The sequence below is a fragment of the Orycteropus afer genome, unplaced genomic scaffold (genome assembly GCF_000298275.1).
Source record: "Orycteropus afer afer isolate SDZICR_OR568_19922 unplaced genomic scaffold, OryAfe1.0 scaffold00044, whole genome shotgun sequence".
NCBI lineage: Eukaryota > Metazoa > Chordata > Mammalia > Tubulidentata > Orycteropodidae > Orycteropus > Orycteropus afer.
In genome coordinates this window covers 15,514,909-15,527,952 of record NW_006921631.1, presented here as the reverse complement: position 1 = coordinate 15,527,952, position 13,044 = coordinate 15,514,909, and the positions used below count along the sequence as shown (strand labels likewise).

The window sequence follows — 13,044 nt, the reverse complement described above, 5'->3', positions numbered from 1 at the left end:
CTACTCTCCATTCAAGGGCAAGTTTCAGAGTCTCTTCTGTCATCCATTTTGGTCTTTTCTTCTTTTGTTGTCTTTTTAGTGACCTCTTGCTTTCTCCATGGATGATGCTCTTGATGTCATCCCGCAATTCATCTGGTTTCTGGTCATTGGTGTTCAATGCATCAAATCTATTCTTTAGATGTTCTCTAAATTCAGGAGGGATATATTCCAGATCATATTTTGGCTCTCGTGGACTTGTTTTAATTGTCTTTAACTTCAAGTTGAACTTGCATAAGAGCAGTTGATGGTCTGTTCCACAATCAGCTCCTGGCCTGGTTTCGGCTGAAGATATTGAGCTTCTCCATCGCCTCTGCCACAGATGTAGTGAATCTGATTCCTGTGTGTTCCATCTGGTGAAGTCCACATGTACAGCCACCATTTGTGTTGTTGAAAAAAAGGTGTTTGCAATGAACAAGTCATTGGTCTTGCAAAATTCTACCATGGGAGTTCCAGCATTATTTCTGTCACCAAGGGCAAATTTTCCAACTACTGGTGATTCTTCTTTGTTTCCAACTTTTGCATTCCAGTCAAGTGCCTTAGGCACTCCATTTGCTGACATGGCACCACTCAAATTGAGGAGAAACAGCGGCAAACATCCATTAATTATCAGAACAATGGTGATTCTTCTTTGTTTCCAACTTTTGCATTCCAGTCACCAGTGATAAGCAACACATCTTGATTGCATGTTTGGTCAATTTCAGACTGCAGAAGTTGATAAAAGTCTTCAATTTCCTAATCTTTGGTTTTGGTAGTTGGTGCATAAATTTGAGTAATAGTAGTATTAACAGGTCTTCCTTGTAGACATATGGACATTATCCTATCACTTACAACATTGTACTTCAGGACAGATCCTGAAACATCCTTTGTGATGATGAATGCCACACCATTCCTCTTCAATTTGTCATTCCTGGCATAGTAGATCATATGGTTGTCTGATTCAAAATGGCCAAATCTGGTCCATCTCAGCTCACTAATGCCTAGGATATCAATCTTTATGTTTTCCATTTAATTTTTGACAACTTCCAATTTTCCTAGATTCATACTTTGTACATTCCATGTTCTGATTATTAATGGATGTTTGCAGCTGTTTCTCCTCAATTTGAGTCATGCCATGTCAGCACATGGAGTTCCTGAAAGACTTACTTTATCCATATCATTAAGGCTGGTTCTACTCTGATGAGGCAGCTCTTTCCCAGTCCTATTTTGAGTGCCTTCTGACCCAAGGGGCTCATCTTCCTGCACTGTTTTGGACAATGTTTCCAAGTTATTCATAAAGTTGCCCAGTAATGTATCAGACAGTGTTTTTCTGCTATTTGTAAGGTTTTCCCTGGCCAATTTTTGAGAAGTGGATGGCCTTCTCCTTCTTCCTAGTCTGTCTTAGTCTGTGAGCTCTATTGAAACCTGTGTACCACGTGCAACTCTGCTGGTGTCTGATACACCAGTGGCACAGCCTCAAGCCTCACAGCAACGTACAAGCCTCACAGGAGGACAAACTGACAAATTTGTCTCCCTTAGCTGTTGGAAACCTCTGCGCCCTCCCCTTACCTAATTCCTACCTGGAACCTACCATTCTGTGGTCCCCGGCTGCTCCTTCCTTTTCCTGGCTCTAGGGGGCTTGGGGCCTAGCCTTGCCTCCTGCCCCTTTTTTTACCTGAATATCCTGCCACTCCTGAGGTCCCTGAGGCCACTCCTGCTCCCTCCCTTTCCTGGCTCCCTTTCCTTAGAGATACCACCTCGGAAACCCAAGGAGGGGTCTCTATGAGTCACATCAACTCGATAGCAGTGAGTTTGGTTTTTGGTTTTTCGGGGTATGGGAGAGGAGAAAATACATATGAAAAGAAATACAGAAATGCTGTTTTTTATGTGTCACTGAGTCATTTCCAACACACAGTGACCCTATAAAACAGAGCAGAACTGCCCCATAGTGTTTCCAAGGCTGTAATCTTTATAGGAGTAGATTGCTAGGTCTTTTCTCCCAGAGAGGCTTGTGGGTTCAAACTGCCAACCTTTCAGTTAGCAGCCAAGCATGTAACCATTGTACCACCAGGCCTTCCTTGTAGGAATTCTGGACCCCTATAAATCCTTGCTACTTCAGCTATGGTCATACACCAGCACTATCAGACTTACTTGGGAGCTTGTGAGAAATGCAGATTCTCAGGCCCCACCCAGACCTGCTGAATCACAATCTGCATTTCTAACATGATCTCCAGAAGCTTTGCATACATATTATTAAAACTGGAGGAATTCTACCATAAACCTAGGAAGGTTGGGGTGCAGCTGCTGGAAAAGAGGAAGAGATGTGGGAGAGAGGTGGTTTTATAAGAGCCAAGTCCTTTCTGGGGCCAACAGGAAAACCTGCTGGCTGTTCAGTGAGAGTCAAGCATTTCTGTCTGTCCACAGGCACCCGTGAAGAGACAAACCAGGCATCTCCCTCCTGTAGCTCTCAGACCCTGAAACAGATGATGAAGCCCACCAAGTGCAGGGATGCGATGTGTTACCTCTTCAAAAAACAGTAATGTGCTCCATTCTAGGTGCTGAGGGGTCCATGTGAGCAAGACCCAGGAGAATCTTGCTCTGATGAAAACCACCCTCCACTAGGGGGAAGCAAGCAAGAAACAAATAAACACGTAAACATCAACCAGTGGAAAGTCCATAAAGAAACTAAATCAGAGTGACAGGGCAGATGCAGGGATGGCTCCTAAGCAAGGTCGACAATGCTTCTCTCAGGTGGGAACTGAGCTGTGCCCACACCTGCTTAGCAGCAACGGGTACATCAAAACCAGGGGCCACAGAATGGCTCTGACTCCTAGCAACCCTGTGTGTATCAGAGCAGAACTATACTCCACAGGGTTTCAATGACTGATTTTTTGGAAACAGATCACCAGGCCTTTTTTCTGAGGCACCTCTGAGTGGACTCAAAACACCAACTCTTTGGTTAGCAGCTGTGTTAGTTCCTTAGTGCTGCTGTTACAGAAATACAGGTAATCCTGGACTTACGATGTGTTCTGGTTACAACAAACTGCACTTAGGACCACCCATTTTTTTGCTTATTGTTAGTAATATGTACTACATACAATGTTGCACTATGTAATTTGCTGATGTCATCATATCTGTACATTTATATTACAACGTTCCCAATCCCAAAAGATACATAACGATCACATTTTTAAAGATACTGATAATAAAAGGCATTAACAATTAAAAAAAGAGAGAGGTGTTTGATTTACACGAGAAGTGACTAACATAGAGTCATTGGGATAGAACCCATTGTAAGTAGGGGACTACCTGGTTACCGTAAGTGGGTGGCTTATTTTCTCACAGTTTAGGCGACTAGAAGTCTTAACTCAGGGTGCTAGCTCTAGGGGAAGGTTTCCATTGTTTGCTCTGGGAGAAAATCCTTGACTTCTCTAGGGTTCTTCTTGGTGTGCTCCTTGGAGATCTCCACGAGGCCTCTATCTTTCCCCCATGTCATGTTTGCTTGGTTCTGTGCCTTATCTGCTCTTTTATATGGAAAAAGTGATTGTTTTAACACACACCCTACACTGATAATGGCCTCAGTAACAAAACAAAGAAAACCCTATTCCCAAATGAGATTACATCATAGGAACAGGAGTTAGGATTTAAGGAGGGAGGAAGTAGCATGATTCAATCTATAACAGTAACTGAGCGCTTAACTGTTTGTACCATCCAAGGACTCCCAGCAATGGGCGTAGGGCTACACTAAAAAGTGCTGATAACTCTGGGTGGACTGGCTTTGGTCTAAACATCTTCACTATTTAAAAGAAGACCCTGCTGATTCCTGAACACCCTGAAACAGCACTGGCCATTCATAGTCACTGTGAGGAGAAGGGGTGGCCCTGTTGATATAGTTCCTGCCCCCCAGGTCTTGGGGTTTCTAGGCTCCTAGAGGGCTCCCTTCTCACTGATTTTTTAATTCTACAAATCCCCTTTCTGGTTTCACTAAGAAGCCATGATTCTGGATTTCCACAGAGGAGGGTTTGAGGCAGGCCTGGTGCCGAAAGCCCAGAGGAGCAATACAATTTATCCCCCTCATGGGACATGGCAAAGCCTGTCAGCCGCCTGAATAAACACCAGGCTGGCAGTGGCATCACCCCATCAGCCCGCATGGCCCAGCCAGCTGGTGTCCCCAGGGCAGCAGCAGTGCCTGCCTCTCCTTAGCCGCACCACCCCCCCCCCACACACACACACACTCCCAGCCACCTCCAGCCCTGAGAGTGCTAGCCTTGTGGAGCTCTGTGCTTCTCCTGGCTCTGCTTTCCTTACCCCAGGGGCCTCTTGTGGGGACTTTCTCAGGAGGTGCAGGGCATGCTGCCCACACAGGGTGCTCTCAGTCCTGCCCTGGCAGGAGGGTGAGCCCATGACCTCATGCCTCAGGCTCCTCCCTAGGGGACAGCTGCAACCATGACATTTATAGTGTGTGCAACTTGGCTCTTGGGCCATGCTAGCAATGTGGCAGAGGGGGCGGGAAGAGTGCCTATCTGGCAGAAGCAAGCGCACCATGCAGCCCTGCCAAATATCCTGGTGTAGTGAAGAGAAAAGAGGGAGAGGAATGTGGGAGAAACCTGGTACAGATTGCTGGACACAGCCAACCCCAGCAAATGAAGATCTGGGAACTGTGTTATGAGTCATTAGGCCAGACAGAGCCAAGGACCCTGAGAGGTGTTCACAGGACAAATGCCACATGCCACAAGGGAATGCAGCTGGGTATTGGAGGGTGTGTGCTAAGAGCAATCCACGTGGTCAGATGGAGACACATGTCAAGTGGTGGGCATAGCCAGATACTGGGGTACCAGTGGGGAGGAAGCATACAAATGAGGCAGGGGAACCAAAGCGCAGATAGAGTTGGAGGTACCTTTGGCAGCCAGAAGGGGTAGGCACAGATGTCAGAACATGGCTGTATAGAGCTATGGAGGGCCAACACAATCAGGTGTGCAGACCAGAGGAATGGGCTTCATGGATAGACTGCATCCGAACCTTGTCAAGGTGTGGGAAGAATGTGGGTGGGCCTGGGTGAGACCATGTAGTAACTTAAGCTGAAACCATTGGGACCAGTGGGCAAGATGACTACAGTGCAGAGCTGCAGGCAGTATTGTGTGGTCTTGTTTTCCCCACCAGAACCAGGAGAGGGATACATGTGGAGGGCAGGTTCTGGGCTTCAGAGGCCATGTGTAAAACCCACCCCATCACCACTTGGTTATGTAACCACATAAGGCAAAGGATGAAACCTCTCTAGACCTCAGTTACAAAAAGGAAGGAATCATGATACCTTCCTCACCACCTTGGTGTGGAGAATGGATGAGATGATGCACAGGTCACAGTGCCTGGCATAAAATAGGGCTTGGGCTAAATGTAGGTAAACCAGGAGCAGGACTGGCTCTGGAGGTCTCAGTATCAGACAGGCAGTAGAAAAGGAAGGGTTAACGCTTGGTGTGGCCAGAGCAAGGAGGAAGGCAAGAGCCTAAGGCTGGTATTCATGGGAAAGACACACTGACTGTAGCTGCACCAAACCTTGGCCCAGGATATGCTGCTGCATCAGAGGAGGCTGCCTGGGAAGGCCTATGGGTGTCAGGCCCCACCAGTATGTGGCTAGATGCACACAGGGGCTTGGATGCAGATAGCAAGCTTGAGAGGAGAGGAGAAGGGAGCTCCTGTGTTATTGAACTGGGGGTAAGCAGACCCAGGATGTGAGGGCTCACAGTTCCTGTCAACTTTGCCCTGTCTTCCTCCCTCTGAGCACTCCCTGATACAATGAGGACCAGATGGCCTAGAACAGCTGCCCCAGCCAACAGCTGCCTCCAGCCCCTGGTAAGAACTAGACAGGTGGGAAGCAGCTGAAAGCAGCCGGTGCTCCTGATGGGCAGGACAGGCAAGCCCAGCACAATTCCTCTGACCACAGCTGATGGAGACAGGCCTGGCTGCAGACAGGCTCCCAGCTGTAGCATTCACTCACTCACCCAACCAAACAGCTGTTGAGTATCTATTCCACAACAAGTGCTAGGCTAAGACCTGGGGAACAAAGATGACTTAGACTCGGGTTGCCCTCCAGGAGTCCACAGCCTGGAAGGAGCAGCAGAAAAATAAAGAGCAGGAAGTCCCAGGGCATTGACAATGAATTTCTATATAGGGGGTAAGCTTACCCCTTGAAATACACAAATTCCCTCACATGGCCTATAAGCTGTTTAGCCAAGACTAAAACCTTTCATTCCACAGGGAGAAACAGATTTGAAATAGCTATAATCCCAGGAAAAAAAAAAATTGGCTTGAATTCATTAATTCGAAAAAAGAACTAAATAATGTTAGAACTAAAATGCATATCTTAGAAACATCATCCAACCATCTCCCTTTTCACCAGTGAGATCACTGAGGCCAGACAGGATGACTGACACTCTTTTTCAAGGCTGCATATGAGTAAGGAGACAGATGAAAGGACTTCCAACAAACCCTTCCATGAAAGCAGATTTGATTGGGAGAGGGGGTAAGCACTTGGGGTATCTTGGTAGAAGTAGAGGGTGGGTGATAGGGGGAGGCTGGAAGAGACAAATCTTTTAACCCACAATCTGCACAGATGAAAGTCACATTTTTCCCATTTGATGATAAAAAAGATACACCTATCTCTAGGATCAGGAATGGGAACTCTGGTAGCGCAGTGCGTAAAGGCACTTGACTGCTAACCAGAAGGTTGGCGGTTCAAACCCACCAGCCACTCCTCGGAAGGAAGGTTGGGCAATATACTTCCATAGCGATACCACCTCAGAAACCCAAGGAGGGGTCACTATGAGTCGGGTCCGACTCGATGGCCCATAACAACAACAACAAGGTCAGGAATGCTCCTTTGTTCATGCCTTCCAGACCAGAAACACAAAGGCCATCAAATCCATAGGTTTGGAGGAAAAGCCCTCAGCAGTGCCTGTGCCAGCACATTTTGGAGAGGTGATCATCCAGGGTCTGGTAAATCTCCTGTAGACTTTAGCTCTTGCTTGAATGCAACATTACCAGGAGAAAAGGCTGCAGCTCACATACAAGGTTTCCTGGTGGCTATCTGTGGTTTTTTCTGTGCTCAAGGACAGGATTTACAAACTTCAGCAGGTACGAAGAGTCACACACACAAGAGGGCAGAAGAGGCAGGGTGTCAGCAACAGAAATCACACTGCAGGAAGCTTATACACATGCATCTATTTTAAGAGCATGGGACATACACTCACACATCTACAAAGGCAAATGTGTACACAGTCACAGTATATTCAAGTACTTAACAAATGATTATGGGTCTCCTGCAGCTAAGTGGAGGTGGGGCACTTCTTGACAAAAAAAAAAAATGCAATTTTTATGCAAATTAGGGCATTAAGTACATTGGGAATGCATTAATCCAACAAAGGCCTTGATGCTAGAAAAGATTATTTTAATGACCTGTCCTTCTGTTTACCTTTTATTTTTTTCCCCCTATTTTGGTAATAATTCTGTTCCTGGAGCAACTTGTGGTACTACATGTTATACTCAATGCCTCTGCTCCCTTTACCTTCAGAATCCATTTTTAGGCCGGGGCAGCTTACAAGTCTCTGGGTCTCCAGGCGCACTGAGAGCTCAGGGTGAAAGTCATTTTTTGAGCTGAATCAGTGCCCCAGCCAGCCTATATGCGATAAACAAGGTTTGTCTTTGGAAGCTAAAGACTTTCCTTCTAGACTTCTAATTCCCATCTCTTCTGGTACCTATGCTTTGTGCAAACTGCCCCCACCCAACTCCAACACACACCCATCTTCCTGCACCCCCTTTCCCTTCCCAGACCCTCTCTGAAGAGGATCAGCCTGGGTCCACCACATGAAAGTTCTTGGACTGCTGACCACCTCAGCTGTTACTTCTTCCATAGATGGATGGGCAAGATGTTTTGGGAGTTACTTTCTTGGAACACAGTGAAAAGACACAGCCTCCAAACTGACAAAAATTAGAAAGTCTGATGATATCAAGTGTTGGTGAAGGTGTATATGGACCAACAAGAACATTCACACCCCGCTGGGTGTGAATACAAGTTTATACTGTAAACTTGTTAGTACCACTTTGGAAAACAGTACCTTCTAAAGTTAAAGATAAACATAGTTAGTGACTTAGTAGTTCCATTCCTAATTATATGCCACAGAGAAATGTGTATATTCATGGGCCAGTGTACAGGGATGTTCTGTTCATGGGGGTTATTATGAATTATGAAACTGGAAACCACCTCCATACCCATCATCAGTTGAAAAGATAAATAAATTGTGGTGTAGTCACACAGCAATAAAAATGAATGAACTACAAGACACAAAAATAACATAGGTAAGTATTAAAAACTGAAAGTTGAATAAAGGAAGTTCAAGGCACACAATTCTGTAAGGGTCTATATATTTAAAGGTCAAGAACAAACAAACTTATCCTATTTAGGGATGTATCCTTAGATGGTAAAACTATAGATAAAGAGCAAGGAAGATGATTAACAGAAAAATTAGGATTGTGCTACCTTTGAGGAGGGGGTGTGAGTAGGAAACAGAATGTGAGGGGCTCTAGAAGTGTTGCTGTGGCTCTATTTCTCTTGCTGGGTGGTGGTTATGTTGGTATTTGCCTTATAATAATTTGTTAAGCTGTACATTCATTGTTCATGCACTCTTCTGTGGATTTGTTAGTTTTCATAATTTAAAACAAAAGTTTAACAACAATCCCTCCACCAAGCAGAACTCCTGGAGCTGATTTTACAAGATGTGAGACTGAACAGTTCAGATTCCATTTCTCTCTCCTTCCTTCACCTTTCACCTTTGATGGAGTTTCCATTCCTACATCCTCCTATGTACCCGAGGTGAGGGTACACACATGTGCCTGCTTATACTGCCAAGCACTGATCTTACTTTGGGCAAAATGCCCCTCCAATCTGACTCCCTTTATTTTGTCTGACCTCCAAGGAACTCCCCGTGGGATTCAAGAATACCCCAGGATCAGGAGCAAAATTTTACTTCCACTTCTCCTGCACAGCCAGTCTGGAGAGGCAGTGTTTTTTCCATTTACCTAACATTCTGCCTTTTCAATTACTGAAGACTGTAGACAGAGTCAGACAGAATCAGTCAGTACAAACCAGGACACAGGTAGTTAGACTTCAAGCTGAGATACCATGCTATACTCTATGGGCTCAGAAGTCTGTGACCCACTGGAAGATTCTAGTGTCACACCACAGCACCCTGGAGGAGTCACCCTGGGCACCTCAGACTGCCTCGTTCTGGGAAATCACTCACTGACCTAAGACTGAGCTTTGTCCCTAGATGGGAACTTCACTAATACAGCCATGGTTCTGCCCAGAAATTCCCTTGGAAGAGCTATTGTTGTAAGTTCTGGTGAGGGAAAACTAATGATTGCAAGGCAGATAGCAATGATTCAAGGAAAATGGCAGGGTTGACTAGAAAGAGCCCTAGACCAAGCACCAGAATGCCTGAGCTCAGCCCTATACTTCCTAGCACCATAATCTTAGGCAAGTCACCTAACTTCCTCAGGCCTCATACTCTGCCCTGCTCACAGGAACAAGTGGCCTAATATATATGGAATGCTTTAAAAAGAGTAAAATGCTATACACATATAAGGGATTAATATTTTTATAAATGGATTTTGCTACTGAACATACTGTAGTTTTGAAAGAGATGTAACTAAAAATCCCAGCAATCATGTGATTGCACACAAGACATCATTATGCAAAAGCAGTGGCATTGCACCAAATGCACCCACACACCTATCCATTGTTAGCAAGGAGGGCTCAGCTGGACAAAGATGTAAAACAGGTGATGGCCCTTGAAAAGTCCAGCCCATGGCCTTCCCAGACTGAGTGCCTGACCTGGCCCCAAGGAGCTCTATGTTGTATCCTGGGCTATCTTTTCCAGGCTGCGTTCACCAGAGAGAATGAGAACCAGGTGGCTGCCAAGGTTGGGAGAAAGCAGAAAAGGTGGCTGCCATCCCTCAGTTCCTGTGGAAATGCAATCCTCTTATAAAGAGGCATGGGAAGTTTGGACATTTCTGGGGCCAAGGGAAACAGAGGTTCTTTATAGTGTTGGATCCTGATTTAATTCTTTTGTAACTATTCTGAAAGGACCAGAAAGTGGTTTTAAATATGAGATGTCCCAAGACTACATGAAGTTGGTGGGTAGGCTATGCCCCATTGGTATTGGGATGGTGTCAGCCATTCCCAATCTCATCAAATAGCTGTTGACATTGGGAAAGGAGACTCAAGGTGCCAACGGCCTGGTTGTCTCAGGGAGCCTCAATTTGACCATCCTACAAAGCTGAGTTCTCTTATCACACCTTGGGAACTGAAGTAACTGTGGACCTACCAACCATCCCAGAGAAAATGGCCATACTCAAAAAATACTTCATCACACCACTGGAGGAGCCAAGCCTTAGGGTGTATGGAGAAGAAACTGGTGCTCACTTGCTGGGAACATTTTTAGGAGCAGAAACAGTGTGCTGAAACTAATTCTCGCAACTACAATATGTTGTCATCTTTGTCCCAGCTTGCTTGGCAAATCAGCTTTGGACTGTTTGTACCACTCACTCCTTGGCTATAGCCCAAGCACCTTGTTTTAGTTAACTGTTTTAAAGTATTTTCATGATTAGTTCACCTTTTACCCCTCAACACAGGTCCTTGGATGGTACAAACAGTTAATGTGCTCAGCTGCCAATTGAAAAGTTGGAAGTTTCAGTCTATGCAGAGGCACAGTGGAAGAAAGGCCTGGCAATCTACTTCTGAAAAATCAACCACTGAAAACCCTGTGGAGCACAGTTCTACTCTGACACACAGGGGTTCTCCATGAGTTAGGATCGATTGGACAGCAACTGTTTTGTTTTTTCTTTTTGGTACCTCCTCAGTAATCCTGCAAACTAGGTAGGCTACCACTCCTACTTTAAACCAAACCCACTGCTGTTGAGTTTATTCCGACTCATAGCGACCCTATAGAACACAGTGGAACTGCCCCATAGGATTTCTGGAGCTGTACTTTTTTTTTTAAGGCTGTAATTTTTTTACAGCAGACTGCCACATCTTCCTCCTGCAAAGTTAGTGGCCATGTGCTTCACTGTAACACCAGAGCTATTCCATTGCTACTTTAAAGGGGGTGAAAGTCAGACTCAGATGTGATCTGCCCCAATATGTTCTTTCCTGATCCCTAGTCCAGTGCTCTCTCTGCTACAAACTAGGACATTTACCTTTTTTCACATCCTACATCTACTAACACACTTGTCAGGGAACCTTAGCTCCTCCATGGTAGACTTCCAAAACCCACTTTTTCATGAGGAATATTGATGTATTTATAGTCACTCTGTTATTACATTTACCAATTATAGGAACACTCTAAAAATTAATGAAACAGCTTTCTACTTGAAGCAGCAGCTCTTTGAATCACTGCCTCAGTTATTACTCCAGGAACTAGATGCCAGTCAAAGGAACATACCCATAAGCTTCTTACCAATAAGGATGAATGATGATTCTTACTTTTCTGGAGACTGAATTATTTCTTATTTCTATGTTAAAGGGTTACAGCAACAAAATTTAATATCAACATTGATGTCGTGTCTGGAACAACTTCTATGTCCCATTGAACACGACTAAGATTAAAACTATACACCAGCTGTACACCTCCCTGGAACCCAGTCAGAATAATGTGGTATTTCTGTCTGTGAATATTACTTATTGATTCATTACCAGTGTGTGTGTGTGTGTGTGTTGTGGTGGGGGTAGTGATGAGGTTGAGCTGTTTTCCAAAAGGGAACATTGTTTAATAATACAGTAAAATCTGCAAAAGCCAGAACCTTTGTAAGGCAAAAATATGTCAGAGAAGGAAAACTCAAAATATTTTCCACTAAAAAGAGAAATAGAAAAGTGGTAACACTGAACACTGTTAAGGGTGAAAACTTGTAAGACTCGGAAAAATAAGGTAATCAAGTTCCAGCTCTCACAGTTCTCACTGTAATAATGTTTATCTGTTCTTAATCCAAAATAGATTTGAGATACATTACCTTCCCCCCAACATATATTGTTGTTGTTGTTATATGCCATCGAGTCGGACTCGACTCATATCGACCCCTCCTTGGGTTTCCAAGAGTCTCTATATTTAAAATTCAAAAATAGATACAACTATTATATTTAGAGATGCACCCTCAGATTGTAAAATTAAGAATAGCACGAAAGATTAACAAAACAGGACAGTGGCCACCTGGCTGGTGGGGTGTTGTGAGTAGGAAAGGGTACATGAGTGGCTCTTAGGGTGTTGATGTGACTCTACTTTTTGAGCTGGGTGGTGGTCACGTGAGTGTTTGTTTTATAATAATTTGTATTTTCACAAATTATTTGTACTTGCAAAAATTTGTATTTTCACATACACACACAGCATAGACATATACACACACAAAGGCATGCACCAGGACAGTTTGAAAAAATAAAAGCAAAACAAGAAATTAACAACCATATGCCTAGGAAGAAGATGACTCCATCTTAAAACCAGAGGTAAGATGCTTATTATCAAACTTTTACATTTCATTTAGTGCTGAGTTCCCTGGAACTCAAGGTAAAAATAGAAATACATTGGTTATGTGGTATGGGAGTATATATGTGTGCATGTGTGTGTACATTGTTGTTGTTGTTGTTATGTGCCGTCAAGTCGGACCCGACTCATAGTGACCCTTCCTTGGGTTTCCGAGGCAGTATCACTACAGAAATAGATTGTCCCATCTTCCTTCTGAGGAGTGGCTGGTGGGTATGAACCACTAGCCTTCTGGTTAGCAGTCTAGTGCCTTAGGTACTACGCTACCAGAGTTCCCTGTGTGTACATATATGCATATATATACACCTATACACATACATATGAAAACCAAACTAGGGAGCTCTGGTAGCATAGTACCTAAGGCGTTTGACTGCTAACCAGAAGGCTGGCAGTACAAACCCACCGGCCACTCCTCAGAAGGAAGGTTGGGCAATCCACTTCCGTA

General features: G+C 44.5%; 1 protein-coding gene across 1 annotated transcript in view; it reads right to left on the bottom strand.

Annotated features, from left to right (window-relative positions):
- OLFML2B (olfactomedin like 2B) overlaps positions 1–13,044 on the bottom strand; it is a 54,899-nt gene that overhangs the window by 35,328 nt on the left and 6,527 nt on the right. The window lies entirely within an intron of this gene.